A 17233-nucleotide genomic window follows, 5' to 3' on the forward strand; every position below is an offset into this window, starting at 1 on the left:
TCACAATGCCAATTGTGGTTAAGATTGAAGAGAAAGAGAAACAGAGAGGGAATATGGGGAGGCCTAGACTGAACAGAGTCATTTGTCAAGAGAATTGAAGTAGAAAAATAATGTAGAGTTCAAAGTCGGTGTCCAGAAAAAAAAAAATTTATATATAGCTACAAACACAGTTGAAACAAACCAGAAGAAAAACTTGGTGGGAAAATGCTACAACACAATCCCTGCTGTGTGAACAGCAGCTCTCTTACCTTGCTGAGTTCCTGCTTGGCTGCAGTGGAGGTACCTTGCTGGTGGAGGGAAGTGCTAGGGGAGAGAGGCAGGCTTGGGTGGGATGGTGACGAGGAGCCAACTATGCACATACATGGTTTGATATTCTTGATCTTGGGAAAATCCAGAATGGGTGGGTTCATTCTCCTCTTCAGGTAAAACTCCCCAAATCAACCTATTTTGGATTTTTACTCTTTTTGGGGTGAACCTGGGCTTGGCTGTGGATATTTTTGAGGGCTAGTATGCTGTGGCTTTCTCAGTCCACACATGGTACTTCTTATCTGTTTGACTCTAATTCCCAACTTTACAGCCTGGGTCATCTAAAAGCAAATGCCATTTGTGCTACCTGAAGTTGGCAACATTATTTGCTTAGATACCAATGTGCAGAAAACAGTGGTTATGATGGTAAGGGTATTTCTTTTAAAGCTGTGTACAAACTAAACACATGAAAGTACAAAGTGTAGCTGAACTAGGGAAGGGAGTACTTGCTGAAGGACTGAATGCTTGCCATGCCCTTGATGAGAAAATACTAGAGAAATTGAGGAAAACATTGAGACTTGCCTTTAGTAGATAAGAAAGCCCTAAATGGAGGTTGGAGGAGACCTAAAAGCATCACAAATAGCACACTTAGAAAAGCTCCCCTTGCCTGAAGACACAGAGGATGGGAACTGGATGGGTTCAAAAACTGGATGGGACCAAAAGGGGATTAGAGGAACTAACTGGCTTCTCACAAATTACAAAAAGATGGAGCCTTCTCCACCTGCATGCAAAAGTATTAAATATGTTAGAGGAGGATCATCAAGAAACCAGCATATGCTGATTCGGCTTTTTTATGCTGGATGTGTCGGCAAGGTCTTGGCAGACTGTGGGGAAAAAAACATAGTGTCTATAAGATTTCAAAGTTGTCACAGATCAGTGACCTCAGTTGAGGTCTGTTATAGTCATTCAGCAATGACCCCATCTCTTCTTTTATCCTAGGGATTCCACTAGTTTCATCCATTTGCTTGCTTTTCTCCCTTTTTTCTGTTTGTTCTGCAAAACAAAATACCAGTGCCATGTTCCTTCACTGGAGTTTCACTAAGATTGGACCTTATCAGTGGAGCTTTGCCAGATATGTCAGAAAGTCATGCAGTGCATTGCCGTGGAGGAAATGTCGTGTAACAGGATGCTGAGAACCTGACATAAAGGTGAGTCACTTAAGGCAGGTTGGTTTAGAAGAGATGGGTAAAGCTCTGCAAAACCAAGTCTTCCTGGGTGAGTATCACTTGAGTTGGCCAGATTCTCAGTGGATATAAATTGTCATAGTTCCATGCAAATCATCTGGAAAATGATACCATGGCTGGCAAGCTGCTAAGGTAACAAGTATACCACAGGGCAGTGCCAACTAATGCTGGCTGTGGATCTGCCCGTTAGCTGTACTGGTAGTATCGGCTTATGTGAACATATTTGTGGCTCTGGTAAACCTGGAAAAAATGACATTTCCATGGGTTTCATGAGAAGTGAAACATTTGATGCTTTGGTCTCAAATTTTCTGCTGTCTTCCACAAGAAACAAAGGGCAAGGTTTTAGGAATGGCCTTCTCCTTTTTCCCCCTTATGGGGCAAACGTAGGAAAAAGTGTTATCTATGGAATTTCAGAACTTGTTCTTTAACACAAAACACCAAAACCACCAGAAATAACATTCTCCTGGAAAATGTAAGCTTTAACTTTGCCCTAAGCCAAAATTGCATACTGATTGCTATTCATCATTCTGCTCCCCTCCTGTGTACTCTATATGTCTCCAAAAGTCTTACCATGGCAGTCAAGGTTCAAGGAGTAGCTGGATGAAGCCACTTTTTCCAAAACAGGTATTCCCCACTTCTCTGTTCAAAAACGTCCTTCTCCAGAAGAGACTGGGCAGCTGTTCTTTGTTGATATCTAGTCTCCCAGGACCTTCGGCAAACACATTCAGAAACCTGGATACAGTCTAGGATAACATTTCCTTCCAGACTTGTTATGACAGGTTTTTTCCGAGTTACCAATGCATGCATGCAACCTCAAGTCCAAAGCACAACTCCGTAGCCCTAGTGCTGTTTGTTGAGCCTGCAGCCCACCATATCTATCCAGCTGCAGGACAACTCACTAAAGGATGATGCTCCAGTACTGGAGCTGTGAAAGCCTCTACAGACCTTGGTGAAATCCAGAATGCTATTAGTGCTTCTCCCTATCCTGGCAGTTGGAAACTTCAAAAGGCAGGTGCGTATTATTGATTTCTCCTCCAGCTTCCACCAGCAGGGCTTTTCTTTGTCCCCTTCTCCATCTACTTCAACTTTTATAAAATGGGAACAGGATTATCTGTCTCCCTTAAGACAATCAGATTAATTAGGGCTCTCTTCCCTAATTACCACTCTGTGAAAGGATTCCTACAGGTGTGACTATAGCATGAGCATCAAGGAAGGGCCATGCACAGCTTTATAGGTGTGTCCCATAGCATCATTATTTACCCTAGGGAGATCTGAAAGTAGTTCTTGCTCAAGGCTTGACTGCAATAAACAGTGTGGGCCTGTGTGCTTTGCATAACAGGACACCACAAAGGGCTGCCAAGGTCCAGCTTACTCAGAGTACATTATCTCAGCACAGCCCTGCACCACTACACCTCTGTCCTCTGAGCCCTACAACATTCACAGGGCACTAGAGACATTCTGCATTGCACTGGGCTCAGTTGTCCTCTCAGTGTTCAGCACCAGCTGAGGACAGATCTATGCATCACTTTGCTTTCCTCTCCCTGTGTCTATTTCTAAGCCAACCAAAACACTCTTTGTGCTGGAGAGCAAGTCACCTATGACATGGGACCCTTATTTTTGAGCTAGAGGTGAACTGAAGACATGAGTTTGCCAGATCATCTGTGGAACATGCTGTTTGCAGATGGTATATAAACATTTGTTTTCTTATTACTCAAGAAGGGAAAGCAGTTGGGAAAGCAAAAGTTTCTTCATTTTTTTTGCAAAAATTTAAGTTAATGAATGGAAAAAAATCAACGAACTTCTGAAATTCTTCTAGATAAACAGGATTTTGTCCTCAAAAAAAAAAAAAAAAAGAGGGACTTGGCAGGGCTGAAGGCTGCTATTTTTCATTAGGACAAGATGATGGTATGGCAGGAATGCAGGACAGAGGGGTGCAGATGTGTGAAAGCATTTAGGAAAAGGCACCTAGGGATTAGAGAAGTGCCTGTTCCCAAAATGGGTTGATCTGAGGTAAAGGAAACCTTTGGGATAGGAAGATATAAACCCCTCCCCCGCCCCTTTTATAGTGGATATAAACAGTTTTACGGTATTTCCACCAAACTGAAAAAGAAAAAAAAAATAAAAAGATTTCTGCAACACACACATGTTCCCCATTAATTAGGACTGCTGTTAACAACACGTTGCGCCAGAGCTGCCAAGAACTGTCAGACGAAGGACAGGGAAGCCCACAGCAGAGGCTCTGCTGCCTCCCGGGGGGGCCAGCCACCCGACCAGCAACCCAGACCCAGCCCTTCAGCTGGGTCAGCCCCCCACCGCGGCGGGGTGGCAGGGGGTACGACAGGCAGCCAGGCTGGGGGCAAGGCAGAGTAACCAACTGCGCAGGCAGCCCCTGCTTGAATTCCTCCCCCACACACTCCCCTTCAGCTACAGACATTTTCCACAGAAATTCTGGCAGTGTTCACTTTTGGTTGAGACTTTCGGACTATTTCTGCCTTTTTTAAAACATTCTTGGGGGAGGCGCCTGCTACTTTTATTCACGTAAAGGATCCTTATTTTTATGTATTAAGGGATGCGAACAGAGGAAGTGAGGCAGGGGAGGGGAGAACTGCTTTATGCTTTCATTCAACTATACAACAACAACACAAATCTACATCCAAGCTGCCTTTCCTCCTTAGCAGGCTACAAATACACACTTTGCTGTAGCAGAGACCACCCCTAGGATCCTGGTTTTCTCCAGCCATCTCTGGGACAGAACGCTGACTCCCGACTTCTAAGCACCTCTCACCTTCTTGCCTCCTGGTAGCTGCTTCAAGGGCTGGGATTAGCATTGTCCTTCCCCTATCTGATCCTCTCAACTCTCTCCTGAACTACTCTCTTCCTTCAGGGTTCCTGAGTGCTGGTCTGGGTTCACCACTGCATGTGACTGAGGTTGCACACTGGTGTGTGCACGGGACTGACTCACATTAGGATTAAAGCAGGGTCTCGAAAAATCTTTTACTCTTTAAACAAATGTAGGAAATAATGTTGGAACAATGCAGCAAAGTTCATTGCGGGATCTTGAAGGAGGGGGAGATGATTATATTTTAAAATAAAAATCATTTCCCCACACTTGTATACTCACAGGCAGCATGTCCAAGCAGCCAGGCCATCAGCAGGCATCAAGACACATATCTCCAAGTGGCTACTCTAGGATCCCCTTGTGAGGACGCGAAGGATGAGGACATCAGCTATCCACCAGCATGTCTCCTAGACTCCTCAGAGTTTGGTGATGATCTACTTGTTCTGGATCTTCCTTTTTGTACTCTTTAGGAGCAGACAGAAATTAGTCTCTCCACCCTGTCCCACCACTGTGAGTCATCCAAATATACTCACTGTCCTTAGTCTCTCAATCTGGTCATCCTGACAAGTTGCACTAGATATGCTGAGATCTTGATGACCTGCTAATTGAGGAGGGTTTTTTTAGCCCTTCTGCTGTTGCCTCCACACCTGCTTCGGCCTCACTCAGACCAAAGAGCACCTCTGCTACAGGTATCCACAGCAGGAACAATCAGAGAAGGGAAAGCTAAAGACTGCCATCTTTTCAAATAACTACCTCATAGATGCCCATGATGGTAGCATTTCTGTACTGCTGGGATGCAGGATTGTGCAGCTGTGTACCTGTATTTCACAAACTGGACCAAACAAAACACCTAAATCACAACACTCATTTGTGGTAAAAAGTTTGGGATACTGGGACACTTTGCTATTCTCATTCTTCCTTTCAAATTCCTAAAATGCTGCTGTTGGAACTGCAGCCCTGCAGTTTTGTGAGGCTTTATAGCTACAATGGTGCACACGTTTTTAAGCCAAAAAAAACATTGGTCCATTAACTACATACATTCAACATCATTTCTACAAATATCATGTGAGGAAATCTTCATAGCTGCTGTCCCAAGCACTGGTGACTTGTTCTCGAATGGAAAGTCCTTTCAGACATGCATGAAAACATTCTGGTCTAAAGTTTCAAGAGCAGGTAGCGATTTGAGTGGGTTCCCTCTTATACATTCAAGGTAAGGACATCCAAAGTGCGTTGTTTTCAGATTACGCTGAGTACCTTTCTGTTAGCAGCTCTCCTACACACCTTGAACTTAGAGTGGAAAAAGCCACCAGAAGCACAAGGACTTCTGAAGTACTAGAGCAGACTGGACATTTTTCTAGAGTGTAAGTTAACAGGAACCATTTAATTGTGTGAATATAGAACTACTGGATCTCATGCACTTCGGGGAGCTCCTCGGATCACCTGTTCAGATCCATGTGTAATAAGGAGAATGTTCAGACTGAACTCCAAAAGGGCACCACAGTGCTCTTTTGAAGAACATATACTAAGGTTTTTGGTTAAAATACTTCAGTTTGGGATAGCTTATATTTTTGAAAATATAAAGAATTGCTGTAGAAATCTAATTATTTTTCTCTTATATACACCTAATCCATTTATTAAAAAAACCTTTTCCTTTTTCTTTTTTTTTTTTTTTTTTGAGAAAGAAAGCAACCTATGCAAAAACTTTTAAATATCTCTCCAAATATCCTTTCTAATGACATTTGAAAATCTAATTTCCCATTTGGGACACATTGCAAGAATCAACAATAGTAACAGTTTGATGTCTGTCTTGTTTCAACCCAGAGGGGTTGGGGGGGAGGGAGGTTTGGCAGAAAGTACTATTGTCATGCGGGAGTCTCAGAAATGAGTTGTCTCCTGGCTAATATTCTTCCACTGGAATAGTAAGTCAAATAGGCTAGTAGCCACGGCAACAGCCCAGAATTCTTAATTATCTCTATGGCTATTTCCATCATTTTGGGGCTACCCCAGCTCATACCATTATCACTCAAGACATTATTTCATACTGATTTCATTAATTGAGTGCAATTTGATATATGAATAACACTCACATTCGTTTTAACAGAGGTCATGTTAACTGCACTTCTGCCTGAAAATGTAGACAACTCAAGCTAAAACAATGTCACAGTTTTAAAATAGATACACAGAGACAGACTGTAGTTCATAAGTGCAAAACAACTGTGATTTCTCTCCTTTTTCTCAGCTACAGTACATACCCTCCTAAGGAAGATTTGGGGAAAAAGTGGGGGCTACAGCATTCCTAACCCTATTCTTGTACCCTGCAAAGAAGGCTGCACTGGGCAATGGTATGACTTGTGAACAGTCAGTGAGAATATTACTTGACAAAATAAGGAGCACAAGAATGGGGCTGTGGCTCCTCTGTCAGCCTAACTACCCCCTTTAAGAAAACTCAGTATCAAAATTTGATTTGAAGAAGTCACAAAACACTACCAGCCCTGAACAAACACTTAGTTTAGGAACCATTCCTGGTCAGACAATGCAAAGAAAGGACAGAGGTAACCGCGCCCACAGCTGATGGAGTAACTGGACTATGAACAGAGAAAAGACCATGCGCAAAATGACAAAAAGGGCCCAGTTTTCCAGGACAGCATATTGCAATGGCTGAGCACTGAAGTGCTGGAGGCCTAGCACTGTCTCCTATATACTATTGACAAGACAACAAATCCAAAAGGCTTCTACATGGCACGTCCTGAAGATGTTTCCAATCAGAGTTTTCTTTCCAGTCTAATGGCACTGATGCCCAAGAAAGCCACAACCCTCCTGAGTTGGTGTTTTGTGCCAGTGCTCCACAGCTGATCAAACAACAGGAGATTCCTGGTTTATCTGCTATGCTCATTTGTATTGCCATTGATTACTTTTTAAAAATGTAGACCAGGTTTCCCGAAGCAAACCTTTGGAGGACCATGTGTCAAATTACAAAATTTGACTACTATCTGGGCCTTCTCTGACCAAGAAAGCAAAAAAACCCCACCCAACGAACCAAAAAAAACCAACAAAGAACAACAGTGAGTTCAAAAGAGTTCAAAAGACCCATTTTTCAGAGAATTGAATAATGATGTATTCTGAAAAGACAAATCCTTTAAAGTGTTTCTGGTTTCAGAAATATTTTTAAAAACCCAGTGTTCTTGGTGCTTTCCAGAGTTATCTGAATTCCTTCAAAAGCCCACTCAAAGTTAAAGAAGAAAAACAATGTTATTCTAATGGAACAAAGCATTACTTTTTTATTTTATTACAAGATTTGAAATACAGTTGCAAAAGAAGAGCTAGAAAAACAGAAAGATTCAAGTTTATCTTGTTAATTTTTTGCTTTTTTGTCACCTGGGATTTTTTCTGTGGTGTTCCTCCTCCAGAGAGGTGCTTCAAAGCAGCTCTCAAACCACTCCATTGTTTCTCTTCTACTGTAATGAACCACATTTTATTCTGCAGCCTTGCTGAAGAATAAAATCACTTGCAGGGCAGTGATTTTTCTACCTAAGCCCATCATTTCATTTAGGAAGTCACAGAAATTGCAGCTAGCAGCTCACATTATAAACATCCTAACTGTATGCTCTAGAGATCATTTCTGTGTACAAACAATTTCAGTCCAGTTTCAGCTACTGAAATTTCCCTGATAACAACTTGCTATGTTTACATCCATCTGAAACATTAAAACTCGCTGGGGAACAGTGTGGGTTCTTGATTATTTATCTGTTTGATCAACCTGAACAACCTACTCAGGATATTTTCAAAAGTCTGACTTCTAGGCAGCTAGAACACTGGGGGGTTTGGTGTTACTTGTCCTTTTTTCCTCAGCTGCCTAATCTCCCTTCCTGCTCCTTTAGCGAAGATGTTAATTCAGAGCAGAGCTGGCAGCGGTCCCCCTGCCACCCCAGGGGGTTTCTCCTAGCAGTATGCAGGCAGTCATTAGTCTCTGACTATAGTCTGTCAGGCAGTCCAAGCCACTGGTCCCTCGTTCAAGCCAAACAGGGATGTCACATCATGCCAAGTCATGCCACAAAATAGCAATCGAAATAGCTTACGTTTGAAATCCCTAAAGGGCAGCTACCCCATCAGGCCGGTGGATTTGAAAACAGACACTAAAGCGTAAGGAATGGCACTGGGGGCTCTGGCTTGCACAGGAGTGAAAAGGTTTAACACCAAACAACAGAAGAACAAAAGAAGAGTCTGAGCCAGGTTCAGCCTGAGCCATTTTACGCCCCCAACTGATCTGCCTAATTGAGGATCTTTTCTAAGTAGGAGGTTAATATACCACCTTAGTTATCAGGAGGTGAGACAGCTACAGACAAGGGGCATCTGGATCCTATGGCAGGATGAGCCACTTTCTAAGAACACACCTCTGTTTTCAGTGACTATAGGAATCCTTGGGTATTTTGTGACATGCAGCATGAATGGGTGCCAATTAGAGTACTTTAGGTATTGTAATATTTTGGAAAAATAGCTTGCATTTAGCATGAGGACATGGCCGTAACCTTCAATGTGCTACTGTTATAAGCAGAGTCGTATGGAAGACATATCCTTTACAAAAGGAACACATGACATTAAGAGGAACAACAGCAAAAAAAATTCTCCAATAAAATAGCATTTTTCCCCTCAAAATGAATTTTTCCAAAGTCTATAGGGTTTCAAAAGCTAACTGGGTACTTTTGAAAAGGGATTTTCTGGTAGCAAACCATTTCTGTAAAAATGTGGTCATAGCTCTCCCAGGGATCAGGATGATTCAGTGCTGTTGGAAATATTTAGTAGTTATCTGTAGTGAGATGGCAATATTTTGGTTATTTAGACTTCTGACGAGTATGGATCATTACAAATAGCTCATTATGGAGCATATAAAATGAGGTGGTAACTGGATAACTTGACAACAAATTATTTTCACTATACATAAGCGCATGACAGTCTATATTGGAAAATGACAAATTACACCATTCATGTGCCCTGAATTCACTGACTCTCTCAAGGGGGAGCAAAAATCTAGGTTAAATAATGGGCAACTAAACAGAGACATATGTTCAATGTGCACCACAGATCAGAAAGGCAACGAGACACTGGAAATCCTGCAACAATAGCTTTTCTCAAACAGGAGCTGCCAGTTGAAACTGAGAAATGCAGACACTTCTTTTTCTCTAATGAATCCTCTAAAGGATCCATCTCTTTCCACTCCACTGAGGCACGAAGTTGGTAGCACCACAAGGCGCTGGAGGAAGCGTTGCTTTGATTTTTGTGCTACCATGCATGGCCGTTCAACCCCGTTCCACACACCCCGTGCTGTGACTCCAGCCATTCATCTGAGGTTGCTCCGCAAACTACCAGGTACTCATGGGTGAGAAAGCAGGTGTCTGATCGCCTCTGATGAAACCATCCATATCACTTGTGCATGCTACCTGCATTTGTGAGGAAAGGATGTGGAGCTGACCCTTGGAGAAAGGTTTCTTGCTGCCTGTGGAGGCAGTACTGCAGGATGACGTTGGAGGCAGATGCCATCCAGATTGTTGGGGAAGCAATGGGAGAGAAGCAACCCAAGCTAACTGAACACTTCCCGATTTTTTATCTCTATGCCTTCTTGCCGGGTGCACCTCTGGGTTACCCGTCCAGATGGAGGGTGGGCTCCAGAAGAGAGAGGCGTGGGCAAAGGTGGCTGCCTGGGCACTGGGTGGACGGGGTCAAGCCGGCCCTGAGATGCATGCATGGCTCTGGCCCGGCATTTCGTCTGAGCAGGAGGGGGGCTGGCGGCAGCAGGCAAGCCAAGTCAGAGCATAGCCAAGTGAGAATGTTCTGGCAGCCCTTCCTGGCAGCCTAAGCAAAGTTATTTATCACTTTGTGCATTTTCCTTCTCATCTGTGTACAGCCGGCTCCAATGGCTCAGCTTGCATTTTGCCTTCCAGAGCCAAGCCAGTCCCTTGGCTCTGCTCGGTCTTGGCTGTCCATTCACGCCTTCTGTCTCCTCCAGCTCTGCCTGGAGCAGTGCAGGATCACAAAATAGGAGTAGGTGTCTATAGCCAGGGAAGAGACCGAAGCATCAACAACCTACATCAATGGCAAAGAGCACATCTCTCCCCTGGATGGGCTAACGCTGAGCTGCTGTTTACTGTGGCTGTGGGGTTGAGCACAGTTGCTTCTGCTGCTCCCAGGCAGCCTCTGCTGGGGAGCTCCAGTGCCTGCCGGCAGCTATGAGGCATTTTCTTTCATTTATTTTAGGGATTGTGCCTTTGCGATGATTTTTTCCAAACTGGTGGATGTAACAACAGCAAATTTACAGCAAATTTTTCCAGTTCTATGGACTCTTTTCCATACTGCTGGTGTATTTTGCCAAAATGTCTAATAAGGGTGCCTAAATTGGGCTTGAAAATAACACCAGCTGCATTCAGATATTTATAAGGCTCACATTTGCTCTTGCTGAGGGCACACCACACTCTTCTAAACACTGAACATTGGAAAGCAGATCAATACTTACTCTACTACACTTTGCATCATGAACTGTCTGGGCAATAGGTTTCAGGCAAATGTCTAGGTTTCAGGACTTTGCCTAAAGAGAGAACCCCTGAATTTAGCTATTATTCCTCTCCTCCTCCCTGAGCTGCCCATGCAGTTTTGTCTGGGGCTGCTAGATTTGGTAGCAAAGTAAACAGCAAGACTGCATTTGACCTTGCCAGGTTTAGGGCAGAGTACTTAAAGATTTGCGTTTCCCTACTGGATATCACACTCTAGAAGCTGCCTTGCCAGCTATGCAAGGCCAGATCTTGACTGCCTTCTAGCCAGATTGGTTCCAATAGGGCAAAACCTCCTATCGTTCTGATCAGACAGTTGTGGGTTTTTTTAATAATTCTGATCAGACAATGGAAGGCTACAAAACAAAACAAAGTGAGGCTGAAGGGGGTACCTGGTCTGCAGTGGCTTCCCAGAAGCACGTATGACAACAAAGTGCGTTGAATAGCAGCTTCCCACCAAGAGCCCCTAATTTTCACATCCTGAGAACTTTCCAAAACTGGGCTGCAATTTCTCAGATTTTGTCTCTGCCTGAAGGTAGAAGAGGAAGTTGAGTAAAATCCCTTCAGACCTTCTGAAATGAGGAGAGAATGAAAAATTGCATTTTCTTATTGTAATAAAAATTCTAACCATTTTTTTCTCTGTAAAAGGCCACATCAAACTGCTTGGAATTTGAAACTTGGTGTGGGTATAGCTCTCATTACAGGCCAGATTCAAAGCAAGCTGAGGTCAATAACTGTGCCTCCTTTGATTTTGCCTGACTCTGAAGAAGACCCTACAGCTAGGTAAACAAATCATAGAGAAAATCGTTTGGAACAGTTGTGCCTATTTTCTACTTGGGAGTTGCCTGGGAACAAGCTCAGTTTGTTTGCAATGTGTCTATGGTTTAGATGTATTCACCAAAGCCCAGCTTTGCTCCATCCTCCTCAATTTTTATTTTAGAACCTTGCTCCATGAATAATCTCCTCAAAGAAAATATCCACCAGCAGATGAAAGGACATCTTTAGGTAAAGAATTTGTAACTAAATCATTTCTACACCTTTTTTTTTTTTTTTTTTTTTTATAGCTGGGTCACAAGCAGATGATTTGTCAGTATTATGCATCATTTGTACATACCTCAGTGTATCTGAGATCCTGAAAGCTGCTAACATTTCAGTGTGCTGCCAGGTAGAGAGCTCCCACATGGGGAGTTGAAGGGTAGCACTGCTGACTTCCCCCCCCAGCAAAGCCCTTGGTGGACCAAGGGCTGACTTGCACATCTCCCTGCAGCTCAAACTTCTAGACCAGCCTTTCTCTTGGCATTGGAGCTCAAAGGTCTTTCTTTGTTAAATTCTACTTCAGTTGTTTTAATTCTGTTTTCTTGCTGGAAGAGGATTCAGTAAAACAAACAAAACATCTTACCAATGTGAATATTCACAATTAATGACAAAACACTAAAACAGGAAGGTCATTCCTTGGGGAGGGAGACTGATATTATTTTGAATGAAGGGAAGAGTGCAAAGATCTTGCAATATTTGCTGTAAATGGGTTGTTATGGTGAACATTCCTGTCAGCAAGTTCATTAGCTCAGAGATCTGCTAGTGAAGAGAGACCAAAAAAATATGATTAAAAATTCAAGAGCATATTAGTGGACAATATTTTGCAATCTTTGTTTAGCTCTGCTTCTCACTGAGAATTAGTAACTTTACTCCAGGCCAGATTCAAATAGTCTTACTCATGCAGAGCATCACCATGTTTTATGAGTAACCCCAGCGATATTTAGGGCTATATTTTGGAATAAGATTGGAATCAGAGAAAGACAGTGGGAGGCATGGGCTGAATCACCTTGATTAATAAGTGTAAGATTGTTAGTCTTATGTGTGTCTATATAAATAAACATAACGGGAATAAGGAGGATGTCTGGATTGACAGGCATGTGAGTGAATTTATAAACATCTTTTTGCAACATACAGCAGATTCCTCTTTTAACAGAAGAGAACAACACCCAAAAGTTACTTAATACCAGGAAAAGAGGAATTCACACCTTCAGAAACAATGGAAGATCAGGCCATTTTGCGGGTTATACTCTCAACAGTTCTGGCTGTTGCCTGTGATATTACATAAGATCTATGCTGCTCTTCATAGAAGTGATGGATGAAGTTTTCAGAGCTGCTCAAATGTCTTGAAAGCATGTGGTCCATTTTCCAAAATAATAGGGTCCTTGGGATTCTAAATCCCATTGAATTTCAGCACTTCTGGGAATGGTCTCATTACCTTCTAAATCAGTATGCATTTTCCAGTTTGTTATGGTTCCCATTTCATTTTATCTCTGGGCTTCAGCCAACACCATACATCAATAACAAGATCATCAAAAGGTAGGATTAAAAAAGAAAGCACAGTTGTGCCTGCCTGCTCTGTCAAAATGTCTCCAAGACTCATTGCAGACTCCTGACGTTACCAGTGAGCGAGGAAGGAACCAATCCAAAGCTTGCTGATGTAAAGGAAAGTCCACTCATTTCTATGGATTTCAGTGGGGCTTGGATCAGGCCCTGGAAGAATGAGGATGACATAAAAATAACATGACATCTGCCAGATTCACCAATATGCTCTGATGTTTTGCCCGGCTCAATGATGCAAAGCAGATGGAGAGTACTGACAATCCTGGCCCTCTTCAATCACTTACTCCATCTCTCGGATTAGTTTTCATCAGGCGTTTTATTCACGACATAAATACATTTATCTCATTAGTGCTTCTGCTACAGTATTTCAGAAGAAAAATCACCACTTTTTAGCTTTATCAGAGAAAAATTTTCTGTATTTTATCATGTGGGGACTACCAATTTTCAACAAGGTTTCTAAGAAGCCTATGATTGAGCCTCTGAGTTTTGCTGTACTTATGCAGGACTTGTAACTAGTTGAGTTAGCTGCCTTTTTCTTCCATACTACTTTGGCCCAAGCAGAATGCACAATTGTGCCGTTTGATGGTTGCACCCTCAAATAAGGCATTAGGACAATTATTCTGCAAAATACAAAGCTTACCTCTAAGTTCAAGCACATGCTTACATCACATCAAATCTATCACAAATAAATATGTGTATAGTTTGCTGAATCAGTGCCAGAAGATGCATTTAAAAGAAACTAGCTCACTTTGAAAATTACCCCACTCTGTCCCTACCTTCTCCTGGCTATTGCTACACAAAAAGAAGATAAAATCCATTGGGAAATACTTAGACATGAGAAGTTTTTGCACTGTGTCTCAGAAAAAAAGAAGAGGCTTTGTCTGTGGGTGACTACGTCACATTATATGCCAGGAACAAACAAGAAAGATGTAACACAGACTGGGCCTTTAGTATGCATGGTTACAAGAAATATAGGTATTAATAGACATTAAAAGTTGCTGAATGATTGAGAAGTTGAGTAAATTGGATGATGTCCCTCAAAATGAAATAATCTATATTTGGCTGGTAATTAATTTCTTCTGAGATGCTTTTTGCTTGACTCTGCATATATTCCTCATTGCAGAAATAACTTGGGAGATTGCAATCTGGCTCCAGCCTCAAGACAGCTAACCCGGGAGTGAGTATTAGTGCTGAAACGTAAGATCCGAGTTTCCATATTCCCAACCAGACACATCTCTACGAAAGTGTCCCAAATTATTTGGATAACAGTTACACTGCTCAGACCTTGTCCCCTGGCATAAGGACTTAACTGCATTCACACCACACAGGGGCCAAATTGGCCCTGAACACTTTTACACCCACATTTCACAGGTATTTCCAGAGCATGTCCTGCTTCTCAGAGCTGAGTGTGGCTTGGGGTGTCTCCACCCTGGAGCAACAATCTCCAACCAGCTATAGCACATCCATGGGTTTTGACCTGCAGTGGCATGTGTATGACCATGCTTGAACACACAGAGGGATAACAGGCAACATATTGAGTCCATGAGATCAGGCACAACACTCATGCACAAGCCTGGGTTACTTAATTTTAGAGATATCTTTACTTTACAATGATCCGTCATATTTTAGAGGTAAAAATCAGCCTGTGTGCAGAAGGATGAGTAAGGCACTCAGACAAACATGCCATACACACTTTGGCCAAATGACTTACAGTGAAACTCTACTCCTGTAGCAAAGATCCTGCTAACTTACAAAGGAAAAAAATTAACCCTGTGTACCCAAATTTGCCCATTGAAAAGAAAGGATTGCTTGTCATATCTCACTTGTCATCTTTCTGGACTGCCAATTATTCAAGTCAGGAACCGTCTCTCTATGAGCACAGCCCTAGCACAGCCAAGTCCTAGCCATGGATGAAGTGTTACACATCACAACTCTTCTTCCTTTAGACTAAACTGCAATTTTGCCATGTCTAATTTTGTCTTACTGCTCCTAATATTATAACGCTTGGCCATACTTCCTCTCCCCTCCATTCTGTTTATTTGTAGAAAGGAAGAAATGCCACAGAAAAATGGTTTTGTGCTGTTACATAGAGGCTAAGCCAGAATCAAGATATTACTGGAACAAATAGTTAGACAGAGCTGAGATGTTTATTTTCCTGTTGGGGCATAGTGATGATGAGATCATGTCCTATCACAGTCCATTTTAATTCCACTGCACCAGTACCACACCTAGACCCAATCAGTCAGTAGCAGTCCAGTTCCCCAGTCTTTTGGGCAGATTTCAAAGTCCTAATTTTGATATTTCATACCAGATCCACTGTGGGTGAAAAAAATCATTGAAATACAATGGAGCTGCCCTAAATAGACTACCAGAGAGTCACTTTACTACATGAACAGCAGCCCATTGGCAAGGGACCAGGATGCAGTACCTCTGTATAAGCTAATAGCACGGTTATGACTCTAGGAACTCACCAATTCTAGGGGCATCCAGCCGGGAAAATTATTTCCCATCTGATCTCCTACAGAAATCTCTCTTTTGGCTTCCGTCCACCATTACTGGTCCCACTCCTGGGCAGTGTGAAGAAACAAGAAAAGCTTCAGGAAAACACTTCCATGTGACTACTACACTGCAATCTCTGTTCAATTTGAAAGCAAGTCCTTGGCCCCAGATGCCTCATTGACTCCTGCTTCACCCCCAGGCCCAACCATATGTATCTATCTTGTTTATTTTTGGAGACAGAATATATTTTACATGTTTTGAGTGACCTCGGGTGAAGCAGTCTTTCTCCAAGGTTTCCCCACCCAGACAGGACTATAAAACAATTGCCCTGTCTTCCATGACAACTGCACCCAACAGCAAGTAAAGCACAATCAAGAGATTATTCAAAAGGTCTCGTGAACAGTCACTGGAGTAGATTTCACAGGAAGCGATCTCATGACTGTAAAACATGTTTGATGGAGCATTTTACACTGCTTTAAATTTAGAATTCTTTGGGGAGTGTCTGAGGATTTCTCAAGAAACAAACACTACGCTCGTCCTCCATGCACATGCATGTTCATACAAAAAGCTCCTTCATGGCATGGGGAAGGGCATCCTGAGGCTCTGACCTCAGCTCACTCCTCGACTTTTATCAATCACACTATATAATCAGTGCAGACTGAATGGCATTTGGAAAGTGGGTTGGGCTGAGTTTTTTCTTTCTCTTTTTTTTTTTTTTCCTCCTTCCCTCCATCTAGGGTATTCAAGGAAGAGAGTCTGTAGCCCAGATATGGCTTGGGAAGCATCTAATGAGAGCTCTTAGCTCACTAAGATGAGGTGCTGCAGTGGTACCTTAATAGGAGGTTTGGAGATTTCCCTCCCCTAGGGTAGATTCTCTGAATATTTTGAGGTTGTCTCTTTGGAACTGAAAACGAAAAGGTAGTTTTGCTGCTTCACAGATTCTTTGTGTCCTTTCCTCTCAGTAATCAAGTGAGGGCTAAAACCACCACGCAGGACAAAACCCCAAAGGGAAAGTCCAAGATACAGTAGCACTAACTCGCAAGAGTATCAGCACATCAGGGTAGTGCCTTGGAAGACATAGGCCCTAAAATCCTGCTGCTGAGAGGAGCAAGCCCCACCACTTCCACTTTCACCTCTGGCTCCGTGGAGTTACCAAATCCAAACCTCCGCACTCCTTACTGGAGAAACTAGCAGCCAAATGTCCCTTCTCTATCCCCATGACATTTTCACAGGAAAACCAAAATAAATTGGTTGAAGACAACAGACGTTTGAGACTTATTTTCACAGCTCACCCTCACTTCATTCTTCCACTGCACATCCATCCACAACCACTTCGAAGCCTTCCTAAACCTCATCACTCAACTTCCTCGACTTTCCACACTCACAGCTTGCTACAACATTTCCCACACACTCTCCTTGCGCTCTGAAAACATACTTTGCTTGAAGTTCAATGTCCAAGCCTTGTCAATGGCAAGGAGACTAATCACATA

Source organism: Chiroxiphia lanceolata, chromosome 6 (genome assembly GCF_009829145.1).
Source record: "Chiroxiphia lanceolata isolate bChiLan1 chromosome 6, bChiLan1.pri, whole genome shotgun sequence".
Classification (NCBI taxonomy): Eukaryota; Metazoa; Chordata; class Aves; order Passeriformes; family Pipridae; genus Chiroxiphia; species Chiroxiphia lanceolata.